Below are 26,961 nucleotides of genomic sequence, written 5' to 3' on the forward strand. Positions count from 1 at the left end.
CTTGGAGCCTGGGTTTCTTGAAACCCTTTCGGGGTCCAGGCAGTGGCTCTGGGACCTGCTTGAGTCAAATGTGCACCTTGTGAAGGCCCTTTAGGACATGCAAGATCTTGTCCCAATAGCATCTCATATTTTAGAATAAAACTTTAAGGTTTCACAAAGTGGTTTTCGGATTGATGGTCATATTTAATCTCACTATCACCAAATGTTTTTATGTCAGTAAAATACTGACAATTACTCTAAAATATTTAGAGTAGGAAATCATAGTCCAGCGAGTGAAATGCTATCAACCCAACTCCAAGAGCTAGCCAGTAGCAGAACCTGGGGCCAGATCCAGGGTCTCCTGGTAACCCCACCAACCTTTCCCTCTCCCATGCACTTCTTCCTTTGGAACCTCCTGTGTCTCTCAGCCCATGTGAGCCACCAGGGAAGCCGGCTCAGATGAGCTGCTCAGCAGTGCTGGATATTTCTATCTTATGATTCTCACGGCTGAGAGCTGAATGCAGTTCTGTTTGGCCAAGGTATTAAATTTAGATAAGTTGCTCAACCCACTTGTTTGATTAATAAACTAAGGCTCAGGCACAGTCACCTATTTGTTGATTTAAATTTCATTTTATATCCAGATGAGAGCAGGGAGGAGAAAAGGATCCACTTTTCTTATCTTTTTGGAAACACTTTATGGAGACAGATTTCAGGTCTTAAGTCTTATCATTTACCCGTGAGCAGAGATAGAAGCAGTACGTGGTTAGAGTTTCTTTGTTTGGGTGTGTTCTTTCTGATCTGAGGGGACTTCAAGGGTAGGAGCTCACATTCAGTAATTGAAGGGCAGGCATCTCTCAGGGCTGAAATGCAGCCTGCTCAGGGTTAGAGATTTTGAGAGCAGACATCGGAGCAGAACCCTGGGAGAGTCATGTAACGAGCTTGACGTGTGTTGTTAATTCCCCAAGCGGCAGCGAAAGCTCCCGGGAGGATGGAGTTTACATGGTTTACAGCCAGACTGAACAAACAACAGTGTGATTAAGTTACACGCATTAGTTGGCTCCATAACCAGAATAGAAATGTACATGTTAATCTGGGATGGAAAGTTTTCAACAAAGTGGAGGCCGCTTGCAGTGACTTGTGGGAGAGGAGATGGGGGAGTCAGGGGCGGTACTGGCTGTGGAATCTGAGGCGCCCAGTGCGATAGGAAGATGGGGCCCCTTGCTTGAAAATTAAGAATTTTCAAGACGGCCACAGCAGCGCATTAAACCAAGTGCAAGGTCCTTCTGAGTGTGGGTGGGACCCGTGAGGTCGCAGAGGCTGGAAGCCCTTGAAGCCCCAGAGAAGGGAGGTTATAAGCTCTGGGCTAAGGAGGGGTCTGTGTACCAAGTGGCGCTGCCTGAAAGGTCAGAGATGAAAGGCTTTCAGATTATATTTCTGGAGTCACTTGGATGCCCCAAGTCACTTTTAAGCTGCGGGGATTCAGCCGTGAGCAAGCAAGAGCTGCTGGGTGTGTGGTTACAGCTGCGGGCTCTGGTGTCAGCCTGTCAGCTCGGAGAGTTTTAAGAGCTCCACTAACCTTGCGCATTTCCCATCTGTAAATGGGCTGAATGGTAATAACACCCACCTCTGACGTGAGGACCATGCTCATCACGAGTTATCATCTGCAAGTGTCTGGACACCTCAAGGGTTTTAACGGATGTCAGCAAAGATGACAGGCAGGTAAACAGCTGTGATGTGTGATGGAGAGCCCTGGGCCCGTGCAAGAAGGAGACGGAGGATGGGGTCGGGGAAGGCTGCCCTCTGGGCGTTCGGCCTGCCTGGATCCTGGCTTGTTCCTTTTGGATGGATACCGAGACTTGAGAGTCTGACACCACAGAGCTATTTCCTCTTCTCACTCACTCTAGACCAGCCTCTTAGCGCCATTCTAAGGATGCAGGGGTGGCCCGGTGCTGACCTCACGTGGCCTCTGTGACCAGAGCATCCTCTCCTGACCTATCCTTCAAGGTCCTAAAATTATGCTCTTTTCCAGTCCTGCCCTTGCCAGGTTCTCGGTGATCTGCTGGGTAAAGTTTGATCTCTTGTCCCCATCGTCAAAGCCCTCCCCCTATCTGACCACCCCTGCCTTGCTGGCCACGCCCCCTCCCATCACCACGTTACCCCAGAACCAGCTTCCCACCCTCGCTTTATCAGCCTCGATCATTTCCCCCACCTGAGAGCCTCCTTCATCTGTGTTTACAGTCAGATTCAATCCGCAGGTGGGGACCGAGTGTCTCTCTTCACAGCCCTTCTGTAACAGAGTGCAACTGATTCTCGTTGTTCATGGAGTCTGTGTTTGTCAACGCGCCTACCCACCAACACTGATTTGTAAGCCCCCAGCTCAGGACTTCTGCGGCTTTCACTGCTGTTCATGGTCAGAGCAGAAAGGCAAAATTTTGAGTTGCTCACATTCCCAGCTGAGATTCAACAAAGGTAACACTGGCTTCTTGTTTCAGCTCTCAGAGGCTAAACAAGCATCCTTTCTGTGTCTCTTTAGTGCCACCTTTGTGCATTTTGTCGGTGACTTCATTGTTTAGAATGCTCCTGAGTGGAGAGCTGAAGGGCTGTCTAGCTTTCCTAAGGGCAAGAAGACTGTGATGTGCCCTCAGGAGAATATGCGTGTAGCACACATTTGATAAGCATCCTTCAGATGTGTGTTATGGTGCTGCCGACCCAGGGTTCAGTGTTAATGAATCCACAATATGGTACATCCAGAAAAAGGAAGAGGAAATTCAGCAAAGTGTATGTCAAGTGGCTCCACTGTTTTGACCAAGGGAGGCTCCGAGGAGTCTGACCCTCTATTTGCCCTGGGAGCAGTGGTTCCGGGGTAACTAATTCAGTGATTATAGAGACCAAGGCTCCTCTGTCCATGGGATTCTCCAGGCAAGAATACTGGAACGGGTTGTCATGCCTGCCTCCAGGGGATCTTCCTGACCCAGGGATCGAAACTGTTACATCTCCTGCACTGGCAGGCAGGTTCTTTACCACTAGCGCCACCTGGGGAGCCCATAAAGGATATAACTACAGTGGAGAATCAACCACGGAGAATGAGAATCAACCTTGCCCCTGCCCGCCACAAAAACCTTGGCTTTCTACTAAGTGTCAGAGATCATTCAAACCCCTCTGGTACTTTGTCGCTTCCTGCTTGATCCAGACCAGTGCTTTCTCTGTCCTGTGAGCTGATTTTACATCAGGGTCTGTGCATTTTGTTGAGTACTCACCCAAACCCTGCCTTCTGGTGTCCCCTCAGTATTAACCCTCCAGTTGTGACCCCCAGATGGACACTAAGTCCCTTGAGGGCAGAAAACCATTGGCCCTCACATTGTCCTTCCCAGGGAGGTGGACAGTGAAGATGTCCTGAAGCCAAAGGTGGAAAAATTGTTAGAGTGGCTTGTGCTTATGGAGAGATGCTAGACCCAGCGGGGAATGATTCAACAGAATCATGAGCTGCAAGAAAAACCGCAGAGTGCCTGCCCCCTAGGGCTGTGGCAGAATCAGAGATATTTGTGAAAAGCACAAAGTGAGCTTTGGAAGTGCCATGCGAGTGTTCTTTGCTGTTGGCATCCGTGGGTGGCTATAGGGAGGGACCCCTGGGGATCGTGGGCTGCCTGAACTCCAGGCCAACGGGGCACCCACATAGCCTGAAGAGCCTGACTTGGTGCTATCCCAGCCAGGACCCCACCGTGTCCAACCTGCCAGGGACGTCGTGCTGCTGAGGGGAGAAAGAGGGATTTCAGATGGCCCGGAGTGGATGTTCCCAGGCTGCTGCCTACCGGAAGTGCCGCCTGCTCTCTGGAGGTCACGTCATTCTTGTCCACCTTCACGTGGCCTGGAGTGATTACCGCTGGGGCTCGGCCACCCTGTCCCCGGGCTGCGGGGATTCTCCAGAGCCCATGGCTGCTGTGGTGGGTGGTACATCCGCCTGTGTTTCTTCTATTCATTTGAGAGAAGTCAGTTTTTCTTCTTGTTGCTTGCTGCTGCTGCTGCTAAGTCACTTCAGTCATGTCCGACTCTGTGCAACCCTATAGACGGCAGCCCACCAGGCTCCCCCATCCCTGGGATTCTCCAGGCAAAAACACTGGAGTGGGTTGCCATTTCCTTCTCCAATGCATGAAAGTGAAAAGTGAAAGTGAAGTTGCTCAGTCGTGTCTGACTCTTCGCGACCCCATGGACTGTATCCTACCAGGCTGCTCCGTCCATGATAGTTTCCAGGCAAGAGTACTGGAGTGGGGTGCCATCGCCTTGATTTCCACATAATTAGATCTGTGGAGTTTTTCTCTGTGGTTTGTCACAATCCGCTGTCCTAATCTTTTGATTTCGAAGCATCCGCTCACGGGTGCCCTCTGTCTTGTATTTCCCTCAACTTTTTCTCTTGGATTCTTTCACATTCTGTCTCTCTTTATGGACATTTGTGAATAATATTAAGCATCTTCTGGTCTTTAATCTTCCTTGAGGACAGAGATTGGATCTGATTTTTGTTTTTAAACATACTACTCTGCTGATGGACATGAGTGTCAGTGGGCTCTGGGAGTTGATGAATGACAGGGAAGCCTGGTGTGCTGTAGTCCATGGGGTCGCAAAGAGTCAGACACGACTGAGCGACTGGACTGAACTGTGCTGAGTACAATACCGAGAAAGTCATAAATTATCTACTGAATGGATGGAGTCATTTACTGGAAACCTTAACAGAGGCTACAGTTTTATACCTGGGTCCCTGGGGCAATAAGGAAATGGACTAAGTCAGGCTCTCAACTGTCCCAGGTTGTCTGTGCCTGGGAAGCGTCAGCTTAGCTCTTCTCTACCTCGTGGTGAGGGAGGGGCTGATTGAGAGAGGTGGGAGGGACACAAGGAAGTCCTGGTCAAGATGAGAAGGACACTGAGGAATCCCTTTCATAGGGGATCTTTAGGGAAAAATGACATCCTTCTTTCTGAAAATGGTTGCCTGGAAACAAGGAGCTGCCTGGGAAGGGACAGCTATTCCCAGGCAGCTGGGGCCAGGTCCAGTGGCCTGAGCCCTGGTGGCCGGAGGGCCCAGGAGTCCTGCTTCCAGAGCGGTGAGCAGGGGCCCTAGTTGACTGAAATACTGTCACACGTACTGGCTTAGAGAATGTTGTAGTGCATCTCTAGGATAGTTGAGGACACGTGAGCTTCTGAAGGTGTGATTCTTCTCACCTCCTCCCTTTATTTAGTGACTCACCAGGCCAAGCCACTTGGGCAGCTAGATCTATCTCACTTAAACACCTTGATCCTCTCAACCCTCAGTGACCTCACACTGCAGAAGGGATAAAACCGTAACTCCTTACTGTGAAATCCCTGAGGTCCGGGCCTCCCTCTGATACTCCTTACCAGCGTCCTCAGACAGTGGAGATGGACAGTGATAAAATGCTGAGTGTTGGTTTGATTTTATCTGTGATCACTTCTGGAGAATGGCAGGACTCTAGAAAGTTCTGTCTGTCAGCTGACTCTCCATCCTAAGGTATTCAGAGAAAGCACAGTCCGGCACTGTCAGGGTCTCACTGTGGGCTGTTACTTTGCTTCTAGTCAGGAGGCATCAGGAAGAATTCGGGGAGCACTGGGCACTGAGCAGTGTGAGGTCAGGGCAGAGTGGGGAACACTAGTTTTGTTGGAGGTTGAAGTTCAGGTTTGTGTTTTTTTGGGTCCTTGCCGCTCCCACACTTTCATATCTCCCAGGTGCCTCATCTTTCTCCTTTTCAAGCAGGCCTGATGAAACCCAGGCCCTCCCTTCCCATCAGCCCAAAGCAAAGGTGAGTGGGAAGGTTCTGAGCGGTTCTGGGCACTGCTCCTCGAGGGGCAGGATGCGAGCTCTGGGCTCTGCGGCTGACGTGGGGTTTGCCTGGCACATGCTACTTCTTTTCAGCCTGGCTGCCCGTTTCTTTTCTTTCAAGGAAAATTGAAGAATGTCTGCTTTGAGAGTGAGTTCAAGGGCAAGGTGAGTTCGGTTCCAGAAGTGAGGAATCTGAGTGGTCCATTGTAGCGACTTGGAAAGAGGAGTACAACACGAGCAGGCTGATGTCCCTTGGTGTTTACTTTGTCCTAGGTGTTGGCACGGGTCACACCCCGCCTTACGTTACACTTGACTTCCACCTTGTGTTATAGGATCAGCTCTTTCGGAGACGGGATCATCTGTCGTCCATCTTTGTTTCTCCCATAACCATGAGACGTGTTTCTCTGTGTCTTGGGAGAAGCTCTGTGATCCAAGACAGCCAAGCCTGGTTCTTAATGAGGGAGCCAGGGAGCATCTAGGAACCAGCAATTACTAAGGATGAAAATGTATTGGTTCAATATCCAAAGACTATTATCCCTATTATACCCATGTGTTTCAGTTTTTCTGTTCTAAATCTCTGAGGCCTAAGATCTTGAGTCATTTTGCTACTTCTCGTTCCTATGTGACTAGATTCAGGCTGTGCTGGGTCTTGCATGCTCTGCAGTAGTGTTTCTCAACCCTGACTCCACCACAGTGTCACCCAGGACCACTCCTCAACACCCTGATGCCCAAGTAGCTGAGATCCCCTAGGTGAGACCTAACCATCAGTAGCTGTCAGACTTGCAGGTGATTCCAGCGTGAGGCCAAGGCTGAGCATGAGGTGTTTGAAGGAGGGGAATCTGTTCATTGTTTTATCTCCGGGGCCTCCTAGAATGCTTGGCACAGAGAGGGTATTCAGCACGTGTCAGTAACTCCTGTTTCACCGTCTCCTCACAGGTGTCACATAACTTCAAACAGTGTGATTCTGAGACCCGCCCGTCCCTCTTCCGGGGCTTCCCCATCTCAGCATTTGCATCCCCATCTGTCTAGTAGCACAAGCTTGAGCTTGAGGTCCATCTCTGATGCCCTTCCCAGCCCTCCCCAGCTTCCCAGCCCTTCATTATGGGATGCGCAAGCTGAGTCACTTCAGTCCTGTCCCACTCTCTGCAATTCCAGGGACTGCGGCCCACCAGGCTCCTCTGTCTATGGGATTCTCCAAGCAAAAATACTGGAGTGGGTTGCCATTTCCTTCTCCAGGGGATCTTCGGGGCCCAGGGATCGAACCCATGTCTCTTATGTCACCTACGTTGGCAGGCGGTCTCTTTACCACTAGCACTACTATGGGGATTTTACACTAAATCTGCCTCACAATTACGCGTTTGTTTCCATCCTCACCCACATCCTCATCTGTGGTCCCACCCTCAGTCCCTTGAACTAGCTCAGAACTGCCCAGCCAGCTGCCTGCACGCAGCCCAGCCTCACCAACCCACTGCCCACACCAATCAGAATCATCTTTACCAAGCACAAATGTGATTGTGTGGCCTGTTGATTGAAGCGCTTCAGTGACATGCTACTGCAGTTAGGGACCAAACTCTTTAATCCTGTGGACAAGACCCCATGGTCTGGTCCTCGCGTCCCTGTGGCCTGTCCACTGGACCCCAGGGTCTGGTCCTTACGTCCCTGTGGCCTGTCCACTGGACCCCAGGGTCTGGTCCTCGCATCCCTGTGGCCTGTCCACTGGACCCCAGGGTCTGGTCCTCGCATCCCTGTGGCCTGTCCACTGGACCCCAGGGTCTGGCCCTCGCATCCCTGTGGCCTGTCCACTGGACCCCAGGGTCTGGTCCTCGCATTCCTGTGGCCTGTCCACTAGACCCTAGGGTCTGACCCACTTTCACAGTCTCGGTTTAGTCCACACTCTGCCACATCTTTGCTCTCCAGCCACTCTCGCTTTCTTTCCCTTCCTTGAGTCTTCCATTCCTTCCAGTCTTGGGGCCCCTACATTTAAAAGAAGGCTCTCCCCACATGCCCCTCCCTCTTTGCCTTGTTAATTGCTGCTGCTCCTTCAGTTCTCAGCTTAAGCACCCTTATCCCCGTAAAGCCTTCTTAAACCCGTTAAAAACTCCTTTGTCTCATGGTCCTATGGCCTCAGGCTCACTTCTCCATGAGTGGTTTTATCTCAGTGTGTAGCTCACCTTCCATCTGAGTGATTTTCTGACTGGTGTCTTTCTGCCCCGCCTGACTGCAGCCACATGAAGGCAGGGCTGTGTCTGATTTTGCTCATACTCTCCCCTGTGCCAAGCAAAAGGCAGAACACCTAGAATGTGCTCAGTAAGCCCTTGTGGACTGAATGTGCATGGCTTCTTTTGTCCCAGAGCTCCGTGCCCGGGAGTAGCTGCGGCTTCTCTTGCCTCCTCTTCTGTTAGGCAGTGGCTACTTCTCCTGCCTGAGACCCTATGCTGGTTACTAGCTGCACAGTCGTATGAAAGATTCCACGTGACGCATCTGCTTTGCCCTATTTTCAGCAGCCTCCTAAAGATCTATTAATATCCACATCCATCAATTGCTTTTCTATGGGAATCTTTTGATGTTTCTGAATCTCCTTATAACTTTCCCAAATCTTAATTCTTTGGGCTTAAGGTGTATCTTCTGTCTTGCCCTTTGGCCCGCAAGGGATTTCAGGAGTTGCTCTTTTTTTATTTTAGAGCCCATGCCAGAGCGTCTTACATCATCCGTGTGCTTTTACATGTGTTTGTGGCCTCATAGTGATGCTTAGAGGATCTGTGTTTATAGAAGAGAAACACAGGGTCCAGGACTGCAGTCTCCCTGTTCCCATCACAGCCTCCTGGTTGCCTTTAATCCACTGCACAACCCCTCCCCCACCCGCCCCACTTTAAAAACCACTAGAAGCTAAAGCCTGCCTCCAAACAGTTGTTTCTTTGAACATCAATGGATAGAACATTAGCCTCGATCCTGATTACTGGTTTTTGTGACCTAAGACATTTCCCATTTCTGGAGCTCACTTTACTGATTTCATAAAATGAAAAGTTAAGACCAGATTATTAAGCATCCTTCAGTCGTAATAATGGTAATAGTAATACTAATGGTCAAAATTGTAGTAATAATAATATTAGCTAGTATTTATTGGACACTTACCATGTGTCAAGCCCTATGTGTCAGTATTTTACATTGTCTTGGGAAAATGCTGTGTTTTTCGTTTGTTCTTTCTCACAACACTTCTGACACCAGATTGTGTGGGCTTTTCTCTGACACTGACCAGTTCTGTGACACCAGCTGAGTGTCCTGCAGTTCAGCTCTGACACTGTCTACCTAGAGTTAACATCAGATTCTGCAGGTGAAGGGCTTGGTCCGACAAGACTGTCTCCACTTCAGACACCGACTGCAAGTCCAGATTGTCCCCTGTGCTTCTGAGCGATGGGCTATCCATCAAAGGTCCCAGGACTGCCTACTTAGATTCAGTGAATCGCTAGAATGGCTCACAGAACCCAGGAAAATTTATGTTCTAGGTTTCTGGTATATTACAGAGGATATTAAAGGATGCATAAGGGGAGGTCCAGAAGGGTCCTGAACACAGGAGGTTCTGTCTCTGTGGAGTTTGGGGTGCACCACCTTCCAACACTTGGATGCATTCTTATTCACCAACTTGGAAGCTTTCCAAACCCATATTTTAAGGATTTATGGAGGCTTCACCATATGGAGGAGTAATCGATTATTAACTTCTAACCCCTGTCTCCTCTCTGGAAAATGAGAAGTGGAGCTGAAAGTTCCAAGCGTCTTATCATGGGTTAGTCTTTCTGGTGATCAGCCTCCATCCAGGAGCCCACCAAGAGTCATCTCAATAGAACAAAAGATGCTTGTATCACTCAAGCAATTCCAAAGAGTATAAAAGTTCTATGTCAGGAAGCAAGATCAAAGACTGAATATTAGCAGGTGCCAGATGCAGAGACATATATATATATATATCCTTTTGTTTCACACGTTTTTAGATTCTTTAATCCCCTCTACAAACAACCAAGTAGGGCTCTTTCTCTGGCTCAGTTTTACAGATGTTGAAACTCAAACACAGTGAAGTTAAGTAACTTGCTCAATGCCACAGAGCCAGGAAATGGCAGAGCTAGGATTCAAACCACCCAGGATCACTGGCTCCACAGCCCTCACTCTTCACCAGCTAAGATGGAAGTCACTAAAGTAAAGCTTACCAGGCTTTGGGTTAAACTGACCTGGTTTGAGGACTGACTCTGCCAGTTATCAGCTGTCTGACTCCAGCATGGGCTCTTCTGTACACCTGTTTTCCCCTATGTAGAAAATGGGGATAGTACCTGTAGTAGGTCTATAGCAGCCCAGGTCTCTTGGGCTGCTATAACAAAATACTTTAGACATTTATTTTCTCACAGTCTGGAGGCTAGAAGTCCAAGATCAAGGTGTCAGCAGCTTTGGTTTCTGCTGAGGCCTCTCCCCTTGGCTTGCAGGCACTTCTCACTGTGTGCTCACGTGGTCTAACCTCTGTATTCCTGCGTGTCTGTGTCCTGATCTCCTCTTCTAATAAGGATACCAGCTGTATTGGTGTCCATTCAGTTCAGTTCAGTTGCTCAATCGTGTCCGACTCTTTGCGACCCCATGAATCGCAGCATGCCAGGCCTCCCTGTCCATCACCAGCTCCTGGAGTTCACTCAAACCCACGTCCATCGAGTTGGTGATGCCATCCAGCCATCTCATCCTCTGTCGTCCCCTTTTCCTCCTGCCCCAATCCCTCCCAGCATCAGTCTTTTCCAATGAGTCAACTCTTCGCATGAGGTGGCCAAAGTACTGGAGTTTCAGCTTTAGCATCATTCTTTCCAAAGAATACCCAGGACTGATCTCGTTTAGAATGGACTGGTTGGCTCTCCTTGCAGTCCAAGGGACTCTCAAGGTTAGGACCTACCTATATGATCTCATTTTACTTGATACAGTGACATTCTGTGATCCTGGCAGTTAGGGTTTCAACATGTGAATTTAGGAGGTACACAATCCAGCCCAAAACAGCCCCAAAGAGAGTTTTGTGCAGCTTCAAGGATATCATGTCGAATAGAGTACCTGAGTTAAACACTCAGTTAATGCCGGACCTTCTTCTCTCCCTGCCGGTTCTGACTCCACGTCCATCTTTTCATCCCAGGGTAATGATGAGACTTGACGCTCTGTTGGCAGCATGTGAGTGAGCATTGGGTTGGAATCTGTCTCTTTGGCAGCTGTTTCTAGAGTGGAAAAAAAAAATCTTTCCCTCTTTTTAGATCACTTATGGCAGAGTTTACAGCCCTTGAATTAACACTGGAGGCCTTGAAGTCTTAGAAAAATATTATGATAAGTCATAAGCCTTCCAACTTGCATGACGTACTTCATCCAAGGGTGGTAGCTGGCCTTTCATCTGTTAATTTCTCCTTCTGCCTCCAGGAAGGCAGTGCCTCCCTCCTCTTGCAGGTGAATAACTGAGGTATTAACACTTCACATACAAACAAGAGGAATCTTGGAGCTCCCCACTGCTGTACCCTGGCCCTTCCTATGTTTGCTTCTGGCCTCCTTTTCCTCTGGGGAGCTTAGCTTTCTGAAGTCACAGAAGGTAGGAGGTGAACTGGCCAAGACGAGGAGCCAGGAGAACAGAAACATTAGTTTAGAGCTGCTGAGTTACTGAAGATGCGCTAGCATGGTGACGTGGGCATGAAAGACATCCCTTCCATGCGGAATCTAAGAAGAAATGATACAAATGGACTTATCTACAAAACAGACTTAGAGAACAAACTTATGGTTGCAGGGGAGGGGGGACTGGGGGGGGGGGGACGATGGAGGGAAGGGATAGTTAGGGAGTTTGGGATGGACATGTACACACTGCTGTATTTAAAATTAATAACCAACAAGGACCTACTTACTGTATAGCATGGAGAACCCTGCTCAGTGTTTATGTGGCAGCCTGGATGGGAGGGGTGTTTAAGGGAGAATGGATACATGTATGTGTATGGCTGAGACCCTTTGCTGTCCCCTGAAACTATCACAGTGATGTATAAGCTATACACCAATATAAAATTTAAAAAAATTTTTAAATTTTTTGAAATGCCTGATTGATAGTCTCTATAATTAGCATTTCTGTTAAAAGTTTAATATGGTTTTTTAAAAAAAAGAGATGTGGGAGCCTTTAGAGACAGACCAGATTCTTCCCTGGAAGGAAGAACCAAGAAGCAGAAACATCAGCATCAATGAAAAATAGCAACTGCTGTTGATGGGCTGAGAGCCTGTTATGCCAAGCACCAAGCAAAACTCCATAGATGTGTTATCTCAGCCCTCAGAGTAGATCTGATGATCCCCTTTCTTCAAACATGGCACTGAGGCTTGGGGAGGCTAAACAACTCACCCGCGGTGTCTTAGCTCCTAAGCAGCAGAGCCAATGTCCAAAGCCAGAGGAGGGAACCTGCTCAGGGGCTCCCAGGGCACGGCCCGGGACCATCACGTGGGTGGCCAGATAGATGGGGCAGAAGAGCTGCCTCTGAAGTCACAAAGGAGTGCCTAGTGCCCAGAGCTAAAATGAACTCGCCCCTTCAGATATCCAGGGGATGGAGAAAATCACAGCAAAAATACAGCTTAACCTCTGCCTATGGGGAGAGTAAGCAAGCTGCCTTGAAGAAACGAAAGTAATTCCTTCAGGGTGGATGCCAAGCTTGATGACTGGAAAGGGAGTGAACCTGGAAAGCAGAAATTCTCACAGTCGAGCCAAATTAGCTAAATTCCAAGACAGCAACTTGTCATCTGCATTTTCTCGGTGTCTGTGGCAGACTGCGGATACCAAAATCCCCGGGTGCTTAAGTCCTATAGTCAGCTCTTGGTAGCTATGGAGGTAGGCCCTGTGCAGATGGAGAGGTGACTAGTTCCCACACCAAAAGGACTTTATTCCCTGGTTGTTGATTTGAGTGACCTCTGAAAGTTTTGTGTTTCATTAAGAGAGGTTGGGAAGAATGGGAAAGAACTGTACTCTCAATGTCAAACCACCTTTCCTTTACCGATTTTTTTCTAGTTGTAAAATTATGGTTATTGCAGGAAATTAGTGTGAATAACACAGGAAATTATAAAGAGAAAAAATTTCTATAATCTACTGCTTTCAGATAACAATCAAAAATTTTAAAGACCACCTTTCCAATCTCTTTTCTATATAATTTTAAAACCCCAAAAAAATCATACTTTTAACCCTTTATCACTTAGCACTATATCCTGCACATTTTCTAACCTCTTTAAATGTTGTTCTCTTTGAATGGAAGTTTTTCTCTGTAATGGGTGAGGTACCATAATCTAATTAAGTCCTTTTGTTCGTTGAGAGTTTTTTTCCCTTGATTAGCTCACCTGGTAGATGACCATTAGGGACCTCCCAATAGCAGGACAAAGTGTCTATTTTGGAAAATCAATGCTATTTATATACAGTTTCTCTAGTAATTATCTCTAATATCAACTAACAGAGATCTGAACTAGTGTCAGTATCTGCTGTTTTTAGCCACTTCACATTCTTTTGTCCTCCTAATAGGAACAGTTCGAATGTGTCACAAAGCTTTAATTCTGAAAGACGATTCATCTTGGGAAGTGTGGGCACAACCCAGTGTTCTTTATATACATCCACTCACATATGTGACCTTTATATATGCTCAGGCACTTCAGTCGTGTTCAGCTCTTTGCAACCCCATGGACTGTAGCCCACCAGGCTCCTCTGTCCATGGGAGTTTTCAGGCAAGAATACTGGAGTGGGTTGCCATGCCCTCCTCCAGGGGATCTTCCCACCCCAAGGGCTGAATCTGCGTCTCCTGCATCTCCTGCACTGCAGGTGAATTCTTTACCCCTGAGCCACTGGGTAAGCCTGATCTTTATATATACACATACATAAAAGCAAAGGGCAAGTGGCAAAGACCACCATATTGGGAATAGAAAAGTTCCTATTACAATGAGATATGAGATGGTTTGAAGGAGACTGACAATCAAAGACATATTACAAAATGGACTTTTTGCCCTCTTGGGTCAGAGAAGGCAATGGCACCCCACTCCAGTACTCTTGCCTGGAAAATCCCATGGACAGGGCTGGTGGGCTGCAGTCCATGGGGTCACTAAGAGTCGGGCACAACTGAGTTACTTCACTTTCACTTTTCACTTTCATGCATTGGAGAAGGAAATGGCAACCCACTCCAGTATTCTTGCCTGGAGAATCCCAGAGATGGGGGAGCCTGGTGGGCTGCTGTCTATGGGGTTGCACAGGGTCAGATACGACTGAAGCGACTTAGCAGCAGCAGCCCTCTTGGGTTCCCATCAGCAGCATGGCTGTTCAGAAGCCATGCTTGGCCACCTGCGGGATCACACCAAGGAAACAGGTTTATACCCCAGTCTCAAATTAGGAATGATCTTGGCCATAGGAACAGGAATTGTGACTGCTTCCAACCCTTCTGTTGGCCTTCACACACACACACACACACCCTACACACACCTGTGTGTTTGTAGCTGAGCAGCCAGGGGAGGAAAAGAGGGAACATTTTACAGACCTGCAGATGGAGCCAGCTTCTATGAATGTTTCTGAAAAGGAGAAGATGAATGTCTGATAGCAAACAAAAATTATTTACAAATTGACAAATTGGTGTTGTTTTTTCGCTTTGCTATTGCCCGAGATTATTATTTGTCAATTTCAGGAGGATCATATGATTTGCCACCTGGAAAAATTGTTGGTTGAAAAAGAAGCCCAGTTGGTAACACAAAATCGGCATCCATTCTTTGTCTTTTCACTAGTCACTGAGGACCCTGGAGGAGTCACTTTCTGCAAATAATCTCTTTCAAGTGTTCTCTCTCTCTGAAACATGGGACACCAAAAGCAGCCTGACCGTGTTGTCAGGAAAAGTTGGTCCAAAGCTAACCCGGTCACTAAATCCCTCTGTAGGGTTTGGGCAAGTCTCCCCGTCTGTCTTCCCCCTGATTGCCTCATCGGTGAAAAAAAAAAAGGAAAATTCATATAGATTTTATCTTTTGTGTTTGAAGGTACTTTGGTGTTGCATAGATATTTGCATTGAACTTCTTTTAAAATGTATTTTAAATTTCTTTTAAGAATTATAACCCCCAGTCACATTCACATATGTTGTGTATAGCACACTCCATGTGTTAATTTGATTGTAGCTCACCTGAAAGTTTATTCTGCCATCTCTTTTTAACTTAAAAATAATTTGAGATTGTCAGAGTGAACTATATTCTCTTTCAAAAAGCCATTTACACAATTACTATAACATCTCTGTGAATCAGGATTTTTTCAATAATATAAATTTAATAAAATTTAGACATAAACTGAACAAGTATTACATAAGAGTCAGGTTCAATGTTCTCATTGTCTTTATAATGACTAGAATTTATACTGAAAATGTAATAAGTTAAACAGTATAGTTCAGAGTCTGTCTTATAGATATTGTTAGTAGTTATTTAGAATGTTAGTGTTTCTCCATCATTTGTGTTTGGTTTTCTGTGAGATCTTTTTTTAAAAAAATGTTCTGCAACATTACCTCTGAGAACCCCTCAGACCTGACATTCTATATAAATTACATTTTTATATGTAAAACAAAATGTATTTGTGGCCTTCCAAACATTATAGTATACACTAATGGCCTTGAACGGTTTTAGTGAAAGGGGATTAAAATAACTAATTAAATTAAGTAAATGATAACCATTATAAAGGAACTGTAAGCAGAATCATAATCAGTGAATTTGCTAATTATTTTCCCAACTGCTTGGCTGCTGTTTGGTTGTCAGCTGAAACGCATTATTGTGTTTTGGGGAAGAGGAAATTTACTTGGAGATTGCAAAGACTAGCCTATGCACCAGTGCTAAAGAATTCCATCCCAGGGGACTTTAAGGAATAGGTTTTGGACAACTGTTCAATTGATTATTCTAAATTAAATTACCAAGTACTGACTCCAAATGTGGTTTAGAGAAAACTTGCTGGTATATGCATTCCATCTTCCTCCCTTTATTTTATAAGTAGAGTCCAAGAAATTGCCTAAACTCGAGTAGGCAGGACTATTGGGAAGTTATTTTCAGGGGCAGCTTTGCCATATAATATAAATTCAGTGAAGTATTAAATAGAACTCCTTTTTACGGCTGATATCCCTGGACAGAACGGATGCCCCTCATGTGATTGCTATTGATGTTGTAAGGGGTTAAATGGTGCTGGGCATGAGATCTACCATGGCATATGTGGACAGAGAACAGCGTAGCCAGGTGCATCAGTTGTTCAAAGCTCAGATGCTCCTCTGTGATGAGCACCCTGCAGGGGGTGGCTGGTAACCAGTCAGCCTCAGTCTTGAGCCTTCAAAGTGAGACCAGATCAGCTACTGTGCCATCATTTTCTTGATGGCTTCGTATTGCCTTGGGAAAAAGGTTTCTGCCCCTTCCCTCCATCTTCCAAGTCTCCCCTTTGCCAGTGGTTCTCAAAGGCTGGTCTTGAGACCAGTAACATCAGCATCACCTGGGAACTTGCTAGAAAGGCAGCTTCTCCAGTCTCACCCCATCCCAGACCTCCTGAATGAGACACTCTGGGGTGGGGTCAGTCATCTGGGTTTGAAGGATCCTTCCAGGTCTTTCTGACGCTCATTCAAGTTTAAGCACTGCTGCTCTGGGTCATGGCTCATCCAGGCAGGGTGGCCATTCCGGAGTCGGGTCTGGGGACTTCTGTTGTCGTCATACCAACTGACCTGAGAGGAAGCTTGGGCTTATGCCCTAAGTATTCATTTGGCTTTGGTTCCAGACAGTCCTCTTCTTGCTGACAGAAAATGGTATGGATGGGCTTGCTGAAGCCGCAGGAATGGCGGCTGCTTTCACACACGTGGACGCACGCGCATCTACCCTACAGCACTCTACACCTGTCTGTAGCGGTGAAAAACTAGCTCCTCTTGGCTGTATGCTGATGTGAAACATATTTCCTTATCCTTATTTGCCATCTGTGTCTCTTCTTTGGCGAGATGTGTATTTAAATCTTTGGTCCATTTTTTAATCGGGTTATTTGTTTTCTTATTGTTGAGCTTTATGAGTTCTTTCAGTATTTTAAATAATAGTCCTTTATCAGATATGTCTTCTGCAAATATTTTTTCCCAGCCTTGGGCTTATCTTCTCATCCTCTCGAGGCATCGGGAGCTTAAAAACTTCCCAGGTGGTTCTAATATGCTGCTGAGTTTGAGAATCAGCGGGTTAAATGTCAAGGCACCTGATGAAGGTGAGGAGAAGGATAAGGTGGGCAGTGAGGGAAAAGCCCAGTCACTGACAAGAGACCCACGCTCTCGAGAGATGGTTCTCTAGGCAGCTCTCAAAGCCCTCTCTTCATCTCAACATCTTGTCCCACGGAACCAAAGCAAATTTCCATCTTTAGAACATCCTTTCTGCTTTGCCCTGGTGACTATGAGGTTGACAGTAAGTGATGACTTGCAAGTCTTTCTCACTTTGCAAGCCATGGTTTTTTTTAAAAAGTTCAAAAGGGATTCATAATGAAAAGCTACCATGACCTTTCCCGTCTCGGACTGCAAACTCTCAAGCGTTTCTTGCTTTAGTTGTTTTATTGTTTAGTGTTATATCTTTTAAATAATGTACTTTACTTGCTCTTCTGTGGTTTTTCTGGTTTTGCTCATTTTTGTTGTTAGAAAAAAAGAACAAAGGGAGTAATTTAGAGAGTGAAAATCTGCTTGTCTGCCTATGAAATAACCTGATATTGTTACGGTAATATTTATTCTTTGGTGAATCCTTAATTCCTCTCTCACTGGAAAATAAGCATTGTGATACTTGACTTTGATAGTAATTATCACTTTTTAAAGAGCTTATATTTTATCCTTTAACTTCCAGTCCTTAGAGTCACTATAACTTCCTTTCTCTTACCATTAGAGTTCAGCACTAGCTTTCAACTTGGTTTGAGAATGTATTTATTTTCCTTCCCTTCTTCCCTTCCACCTTCCAAATTTTATTTGCTACTGAATCTTTTCTTGTACATGTCAAATTTGATGATATTTACCTTTTGTTTGTGACATACGCACCTATAGATTGATTCTAAAAATTGAAAACCAGTAGATGTCAAATTCATTTGCATTATGGATTTGTGAAAATAATGTCCCCTTCCCCAGTAACTCTCATCCACTGCAAGTGACAACCATGTTCCCAGAACTTGGGGTTTAAGGAGAGAGCGGGAAGGGGAGGGAGACCCCTGGGGTGATGCCGAAGGGCGTCCAGTGGTTTCCCGTGCAAACCTTCACAGAATTCCAGTTTCAGGAATTACTTCCCACCTGCCTGTTACCCTTAGTCCAGATGTCGGTGGAACTGGAGAGCACCCTCCTCTGTTGCCCCTGCCCCGCCCTCAACGTGCCTCCTGAGCAGAGACTTCCAAACTCCCACCCTTTCAGAAACGTGGTGAGACCTCTCGTCGTCTGGTTTCTATGCTCCTGTTGTCTCCACTTTTATGGGTTTCTATTGATTCAAAGGGCTTCCCTGGTGGCTCAGTGGTAAAGAATCCACCTGCCAATGCAGGAGACCTGATTTCGATCCTTGGGTCAAAAAGATCCCCTGGAGAAGGGAATGGCGACCCACTCCAGTATCCTTGTTTGGGAAATCCCGTGGACAGAGGCGCCTGGAGGGCTGCAGTCCATGGGGTTGCAAAAGAGTTGGACATGACTTAGTGGCTAAACAACAACAGTTGATTTAAAGACTTCCTTCCGAGCATTTTAAAGCCATCTCAGTGGAAAGGGAGACATCAAATGCCTGCTTGGCCCACATCAAGAACAGCATCTGAGGTGCTGCCTGTTCTCTCTGCAGCTGCCTCCCAGCAGGACTGAAATACAAGAAGATTTGGGATTTCTGCTTTGGAAAGGAGACCTTGCTTAGATTACTGTTCATTTGGGTGGGTGGGGCGGAGGGAAGAGTGAAGGGAAAAACAGAATATGATAGTGTAAAATAATGTCCACATTCGGTTGCCTTGGTAACAGCCTCCGTCTGTAAATAACGCTTGGGAGGCTGAGGGAGGAGGGGAGAGCTGGTGTCGAGGGAAGGGAATCACCAGATTGGAGCCACTCAGTGGCTAAAATCAGCTAGATGACTGAGAACTGAGTAACAGCTGTCGCTGGTATCTGGAAGGCCCCAAACCTGTTCAGTCGTGTAAGCAAAAGACTCAGGAGCTGTTTGAACAGGGACAAAAGGCAGCAGTGTTTTGGGGTGACAAGACTACATCATTACCCGTCTCCTCAAAGAGGCTCCATGACCCTCTCTTCTCCTTTTTCTTGGCACCTGAGGAAATGACCTCTGTGATGTCAGTTTACCATTCCCCTAAATAGCCAAGGTGATATCTAACCTTTCCTAACCAGGACACAGGTTTTCATTCCATAGTTAGTTTTAAGGCTTAAAATATAGATCCCCTGGGAGAGGGAACCTGGTATCTTAGTTACGGAGAAGACTAGATGGCTAGGCTCAAATTCTTCTGGAGGATTTGAGAACGGGGAGGGGTCTGGGTGTTGGGAAAAAGCAGTAGACAGGACACTGCAGAGAAAGAAAAGGAACAGGAAGTGACCTTGGAATCATCCAGGTAGATGTTTCCTCACCATTTGCCTGTGATTGGATGTTCCCTATCCTCCCATCCCACTCGTACCTGCCCCCCATCCTCTTTTCTAAACTCCCAAGTGGCTGTTCTGAGGGGGTATTGATCAGAGTTGGAGTGTAGAATATGGGATGGGATGAGGACTGGCAGGGGAGAATGCTCTAGATGGAAGATGGGGCAGCAGGAGAGAGCAGTGTTCATCAAGGGGATGGCCGGGAAAGAGTGCAGAGAGCGAAGACGGAAGGCCAAGGAGTCTTCTGCCACACATTTCAAGCTATGGGATTAAAGATGAGCGGTGAATGCTGACAAGCCATCCAAAATGGCCCTAGAACTTGGCAGAGCACCACAGGCTCTCCAATGTGGCAGAGACTAACTAGCCTGCGGCTGGAAGAAGGATGGGCTTGTGAGAGTCAGTGTAGGATCTTGCTGCCTGGTGATTATTAGACACTATATATAGCTACCTGATACTCACAATAGGAGCTAGGCACCTTTCTTGGGGTTTCCTACCATGAGCCCATTAATGTGATTGCTGTCCCTGGTCACAAAAGGAAAGGGAAGCAAGAGAAAGACAGTCCCTTGTCAAGGGGCACGTAGCACGTTAGTGGCAATTTTGTGGTGTCGCTTTCCACACTGGCTTTAGGCTGTTTACTGGGACGGCTCTCAGCACTCAGTGCCCTGCGGCATTTAATTCACTCAACAGCATCAGTCCAGTCGCTCAGTCGTGTCAAAGCAGAGACAATACTTTGCCAACAAAGATCTGTCTAGTCAAAGCTTTGAGTTTTCCAGCAGTCATGTATGGAATGGGAGAGTTGGACTATAAAGAAAGCTGAGTGCCAAAGAATTGATGCTTTTGAACTGTGGTGCTGGAGAAGATTCTTGAGAGTCCCTTGGACTGCAAGGAGATCCAACCAGTCCATCCCTAAAGGAAATTGGTTCTGAATATTCATTGGCAGGACAGATGCTGAAGCTGAAACTCCAATACTTCGGTCACCTGGTGCGAAGAGCTGACTTATTTGAAAAGACCCTGTCACTGGGAAAGATTGAGGGCAAGAGGAGAAAGGGATGACAGAGGATGAGATGGTTGGATGGCATCACCAACTCAATGGACATGAGTTTGAGTGAGCTCTGGGAGCTCGTGATGGACAAGGAAGCCTGGCGTGCTGCAGTCCATGGGATCGAATAGCCTCATGGTAAGGGCGTGGGCTCTGGAGGCGGACTGCTGGGGGTTTGAAGTCCTTCCCTGCTACTTCCCAGCTGGGTAAGCTTGGGCAAGTTTCTTCACCAGTCTGTGCCTCACGTTCCTGTTTGTAAGATGGAGTCAATACTGATACGTACCTGGGAATATCCTTGTGAAGTTTAAATGAGATGGGGTACATCGTTATCAGTTGTCATTTAGTGTGGGGAGGTGAATAATATTTATGGGGCCGTATTTTATGTGATATTTACTTTTCATGCTGCCTTCAGGGCTACTGCTTTTAACTCTCACAAAAGCCCTGTGAGATATAATATGGAAGGTGTTACTATTCCGGTTAGTAGATGTGGAAACTGAGGCTCAAGGTCACGTCTTCTGTGAGTGGCAGAGGTCGGACGTGAACCCAGAGTTCTTTCATAAGCCAGAGGCTCGCCACTCTACTGCACCCGACGGGCACCTTCTCCAGGGAAGATGCTGCCTCCTCCAGGCAGTCCCCAAAAATCCATGTGAAGCTTTGCATAAAAAGAAATGGGACATCACAGGAGTATGTCTCCCTTGGCTGTTTCCTGAGAGTCGGGTGATGTTTGGTTCTTCACCTGCATCTTCTGCACCTGGGAACACACCTAGAGCTGGTCAGTCAGAGTAGGCGGCTTCTGGGAACAGGAGATGGAGCCTGAGCACCTCAGCAAATCCCTCCACCCCCTCAGAGCGCCCAAGCATAGTCAAGGGGGACCTGAAAGCCAGGGGCGTACACCAGGACTCTCGGAGGGCCTGTGATGGCCACTGTCCCCAGGACATCCAGCCCAGAGCCCTCCTGTCTCCACTCCCCCAGCTGGAGAGCCTTTGCTCACTCTTCAGGTCTCAGCTTAGATGTCTCTTCTTCAGAGAATCTGCCATTTTCATCAAAGTCTTCTGTCCCCCCTGGCCCATCACACGCTCATCACAATGAGCGTAGGCTCTATTTGTGCCAGTATCTGTGTCGTACCTGCCTCTCCACCCCCAGACTGTAAGTTCCTTGGGGCCAGGGATCGTGTCTGCTTAATTCGCCCTGGGCCCCTCCCCACCCACTGCCCGGCACAAAACGATGCAATAAATATTCCATGGAATTATTAAATATTCAAAAATACACACAAATGCTTTGGACAATGGAAAGTTGCTTTGCAAATGTGTTTTCATCTTCATTTTACTGCTGTCTGTGGGGCAACCACGCAAGGAGAGGATGGTCTGCCGCAGCTGAGGCTCCCAGATAAATCAGGCAGGACAGTTCGTAGGAAGTCCCTGCTATTTGGCATGTCTGCTTCTGAAGAAGGAAAGTAGACAAGTGAGCCGGAGGAGGGAGTCTTGGTAAACAACCCGAATTTAGCATCCTGAGTTTGTCAGTGTGATGATCTATAAGTTGGGAGAAGGAAAAAAATGAACACCTAAGGGAATGGCTTGTAGTCGCTGTCTGGGTTTATTTTTGTTTGAGCTGGTCTGTTCCTACCATGCCGATGATGCCCGAAAGCAGTTACTAGGAACCAGCTAGCAGAAGCCATGCTCTGGTCCCAGCTTCTTTCAGTTCCGCTGGACTCTCTGCAACACTCCCACTAAATCAGCTATCTGCCTCCATACCTCTGATCAGCTCCCAGAGACCTCACTGTCCCTCACACCTTGGTGGGTGTTGTCCCAGCGCAATCTGTAAGCCCAGCCTGATCTTCAGCATTCGCTGTTCAGCCGCCCCCTTGTTCCCCATGAACATCCTGTTGTTGTCCAGAGAGCCGATCTGGCTTCCACCAGCACACCGCCCCTCCAGGCAAGGCGCCATTATGAATCACTTCCCCAAGTGCCCCTTCTGAACAGTTTCCACTCTCAAGTCCCTCACTCTGTTGCCACCCATCTGTTCATCAACTTTTTATTGAGTACCTGCTACATATCAGAAACTGTACACGATCGGGGATGTAAGGATGACCCACCGTGCTGTGGCTCTCGGGACATCCAGAAGTGGGAAGGATGACCCACAGGGAGGTGCAGCCCCGTGAGATGATGCCTTGGGTGTAGGCATTGTGCGCCACCATCCTGGAGAAGGGAGAGCTTACTCTGAGGACGGCAGGGTTGACATTTGGTGGCACTGCTCCAAGGACCCTAAGAGGACAAGATCACTGACATAAAGGCTGTGTGTGCTGGGAAAATGGTGAGTCAGGGACTACTGCCCTAGTCTCTGTGTCATGGGGTGCAGTTTGGGGAGTGGTTGGACGTGAGGCAGGAAAATAGATCAGGTCCAATGTGGGGGCTGTGGGAGAAGCTTGAGTTTCAATCTCTGAACAGTGGGGAGCTATTGAAAATCTTTTATGAAACAGGAGAAGGAAATCATAGATGCATTTCAGAGATCACTGGAAGAAGAAAGGAAGATGGCTTGGAGAGGATGCAGGAAGGTGGTGGAGAGAGCATCCAGAGGCTATTGAGGCTTCGTTCATTCACTCACTCTAATCCTGTTCATGGAAGAAGCCACAGTGCTACAGCGCTCTCAGATGCAGGGAAGCCAGTGTGAATGGCCCTCGCGCCCGGCTGCTACAGCGGGGCGAAAGCTAGAGGAGGTCCAATGCAGGCTCTGGACGTGTCAGGATATCCAGGACCTAAGCTGAGGCTATGTGGCTGAAAAAAAGGGGACAAGTGGCAATATTTCCAAGAAAAAGTCTTATCTCCCCCACATCTCCCCCTCACCCCTGTTCTCTCCGGTCACAGCCCTCACCAGCTTCCCCTGGGAGGTGATCCCCCTGGAGAACCCGGCAGGGAGTGGGAAGAGAAAGGCAAGTCCAGGCTCAGAAAACACCCTGAGCCTAGGCACAGGTGGTGGGAGGGCTCTGAGGTTTCTCCAGGCCTTTGTCCCAGTTGCCGTTTCTGACAACCCAAAAGAAATCAGAGCCTCTTTGGAGCCTGTGGGCGTGGGGTAGAAGCCGACAGCCCATTCCTGTCTGCAGTGGTGTTGAAGAGCGATGGAACAGATCGATCCACGGGTCAAAGAGAGGATGATCAAAGTCAGTGTTTGGTTTGCTTTTTGCTTTATTTCTGAGAAAAGCTCACTTTAATCATATAAAACTGAACAAAGGGATATGAGTGGACTGTGGGTCCCGGGCCCTCCGCCTCAGTTCCAGTTGGTCAGGACTCTTGCACAGCCCCTTGGCTCCAGCCTGACAAAACCCACCCTTGCTGTCTCTCCAGACTTCCTGGGGCCCCGCCTCGTGGGCACAGGCACTACGTCCCAAGACTCTAGCCACCTACACTTGGGATCCTAATTTGCAGTTTTGGTGGTTAAAACAGATTCTAAACCAAAAACAAGTCACATCGTTGCTCAAAAAAAGAAAATGATTTTGTCATTGGTAATATAAAGTCTTACTCTAACAGCAAACTCCTTCCCATCTAGAAGGTTCTCACTGATGGTAGGGGTTGCTCCCACCACCCTCAGTGAGTAGGGGCGTCAGTCCTCTGTATCCGTAGGTTCTGCAGATTGAAACAGCTGCAGGTCAAAACTGCTGGAAAAAAATTTCCAGAAAGTTTCAAAAAGCAAAACTTGAATTTGTCGTGTTCCAGCACCTAGTAACGTAGCAATTTTTATTGTATTAGTGCTAAGTCACTCAGTCCTGTCTGAGTCTGTGCAACCCTTTGGACAATAGCCTGCCAGGCTCCTCTGTCCATGGGATTCTCCAGGCAAGAATCCCCTCCTCCAGGGGATCTTCCCAACCCAGGGATCAAACCCGCGTCTCTTATATCTCCGAGCACTGGCAGGCAGGTTCTTTACCACTAACTCCACCTGGGAAGCCCTTATTGTATTAGGGATTGTACATAGTCTCAAGATTTGAAGTATATGGGAGGATGTGTGCAGGTTATTTGCGGATACTGTGCCATTTTATATAAGGCACTTGAGCACTCTTAGATTTTGGTATCCACAGGACCTCCTGGACCACAGACCCTGGGGGATGATGGTCATGTCTCTCTGCTTACACCAAGTGAGAGGTGACCAATGCTGGAGAGGACAGCTCCTTCCAGCCCACCGCTTCTACAAGCTGTTCTGGAAAGCAGCTCTGTCTATGATGCATACCAGTCAACTGCCTTACCTACCCCTTTGAGCCCCAGTTTGCTCTGGCCTCAGAGCATTATAGGTATTGAGGGCAACATCTACCCAGTAGCCTTCCTCTCAAGATGCGGCTTAGAGACTGGATCTGCCTTTAAGCTTGGGAGTGGCTGGGCGCTTCCCCAGGCAGCTCCCCGCCCACACCCTTGCCTTGTTCCCTGCACCGGAGAACTCCAGCATGACGAGGACACAGAGCCTGGTTTGTGCTGGTGCTCAGAATCATTAAATCCTGAGGTTGGTGTATCTGGAAGCTGTAGAGAAAGGGCAGATGAAGGAATGCTTCCCTGCGTCCCTGCTCTGCCCAGGCACTCACGCCGCCTTGGCCCAGCTACCAGCCTGATCCAGGTTTCCAGCTAACGATGCCCAGCAGGTAAAAAAAAAAATCCGTCCCTGCCTGGGACACCCTGTACCCGCGAGAGCCGTGGAGTTGGTGGCCGAGGCGCGATTATGTCTATATTGTGTTGGTCATGCTGCTGCCCTTCTCGAGGTTCCAGCACTTTCTGCAGTGAGGACTTTTAATGATCTGCATGTCTGAGGCTCCTGGGCAGCGAGGACGGTCTGGGTGCCAAGTGCCCACAACCACCCAGCAACTCAATTAGGAGGCAGAAGTGGCGTCTGTGGGTGAGGTGGGGCGGGGGTCCCTCTTTCTTCCCTTACCCCCCTTCTCTCTCTCCTCACTTCTCCTCCCTGGTCTCCTCCTTCACCTTGTTCCTCCTCTTCAGCCCTGCTCAGAGGAGCTGGGCCAGCTTGGGCCCCACCTTGCCTCTATTCAGGATTCTGAGTGCCCACTGTCTCACTGATACCTTGAGGCTTAAGACCACGCACATCCCTTTGTTTCCTTCCTGGTCTTGGTTTCATGTGAACAGACAGAGGGGGCTCTTGCTCCTGGCCTATGGGGGCTCAGCTCTCCCCAGTCCAAAATGGACTTGGAGCCTTCCTGATGCCACAGATACTGGCTCTGTCCCTCCAGGGTCCCTCCGGCACTGTGCTGGGCACCAGCCCTGAGCATCCTCGGTGGGGACAGGGACCAAGTCACCATCCCCTCCTCCTTCCTCCTCCTCCAGCCCAGCCTGGCTCCCAGCACTGGTGTCGGTGAGGGGAGAGGATTCCAGTCTGGAAGGCTGACAGCTGCTGCCACGCAGTCCATATGCGACGCTTTTCCCCGTTGCTGAATAATTACTTAATGATTTGAGGAGGCGGGGCTGCTCCTTCCCAGCCCGCCAGTCCTGGCCGCGGGCTGCTCTCTGGCAGCCTGGTCAGAACGCCATTCCTCTTTGATGGAGGCTGTCCTGTCCATTCGCATGGTGGTCCTGGGGCCCAAGAAACCGCTGGAGATGCCTGTGCCCCAAACCGGCAGCCTGGGGCACCCTACAAGGCCTGGTTCCCACCTCTCCAAGTGACCTGAAGACTCATTTCCTTTTTCTGGGTCCCAGTCTCCTCATCTGGCAAAGTGAAGGTGTCAGTTGCTCTTTTGTGACCCCATGAACTGTAACCCTGTAACCCACCAGGCTCCTCTGTCCAAGGGATTCCCCAGGCAAGAATAGTGGAGTGGGCTGTCATTTCCTCCTCCAGGGGATCTTCCTGACCCAGGGATCGAACCCAGGTCTCCCTCATTACAGGCAGATTCTTTGCCGGCTAAGCCACCTGGCGAGGGTGAGGGCAATTAGTATGAGCTGAACTGGCAGTGTTCTGACACCCAGGATGTACACCTTTCTCCAAAAGAAACTGAAGCCAGGTAAGAACACACGTGCCGGCTGGAAAACCCAGTATCACCATCCGGGCTCTTGTTCTTTGCCTCAGTTACCTTGAGAACCCCAGGGTTGGAGAGGGGCAGTTGCGGGGGAGTGGGGGGTGGTCCCCTGCCCACCTTCCTGCTTCCTCTTGCTCTCTTGCTTCCATCCCTTTTTCCCCCAGTCTTCCTCTGCTCCCTTCTCAGGCAGTGGAACCGTTCTTCTCCAGGGAGTTCTCATAGTCGAAAGGCTGATCACTTCCTTCCCTCCTGCTTCCTTGTCCAGTAGGTTTTAATGACCTTGGCCATCAAACATAAGAGGCCTATTTGTATATAGAATCTCTCACAGGCTTGCGGGGCCTCATTGCTTCTAAGAGGCCAGTGACACTCACTGGTATGAATCCTGCTAGAGCGAGGAGGAAAATGAAAAAGCAAGCACCCATCAGCACGTTTCCCTTCCAGTGGGTCACATTCCTACAATGTGATCTCTGTGGCATGAGATTCTGAGTCTTGGAGTCTCATAACCTTTCAGTGAAGG

This window comes from Budorcas taxicolor, chromosome 22 (assembly GCF_023091745.1).
Source record: "Budorcas taxicolor isolate Tak-1 chromosome 22, Takin1.1, whole genome shotgun sequence".
Classification (NCBI taxonomy): Eukaryota; Metazoa; Chordata; class Mammalia; order Artiodactyla; family Bovidae; genus Budorcas; species Budorcas taxicolor.